Source organism: Palaemon carinicauda, chromosome 10, assembly GCF_036898095.1.
Source record: "Palaemon carinicauda isolate YSFRI2023 chromosome 10, ASM3689809v2, whole genome shotgun sequence".
NCBI lineage: Eukaryota > Metazoa > Arthropoda > Malacostraca > Decapoda > Palaemonidae > Palaemon > Palaemon carinicauda.
Genome location: NC_090734.1, coordinates 160707671 through 160708026, shown reverse-complemented (window position 1 = coordinate 160708026; position 356 = coordinate 160707671).

The following is a 356-nucleotide window of genomic DNA, read 5'->3' as shown; positions in this document are numbered from 1 at the left end:
AAGTTTGTGCCAGATTCGAATCCCAGTCTGGCGATCACCAGTCAGGGACGAGAAATCTATACGAGATATAAACAGGTGACATGACATTGATAACGGAAACTGTCGGTCGTTATATAATAATCCCGAGAAATCCTTGATCCAAAAAGGATAGGTCCAGAGTTCATGGTCGTGTGGCATTCTCTTTCTGGTTTACGAGGGATTAGGGTAAAACCCCTTTATGTACCACGAAAGCTTTTCACATCGCGTTGGGTATTCTATGGGTTAGATATTACCAGAGCGGATGATCGCTGCGAGTTAAAGTATTGGATTTATTGGCGTGTGGGCCTTTTTTTGTATGTTTATGGTTGTGGTGGCCT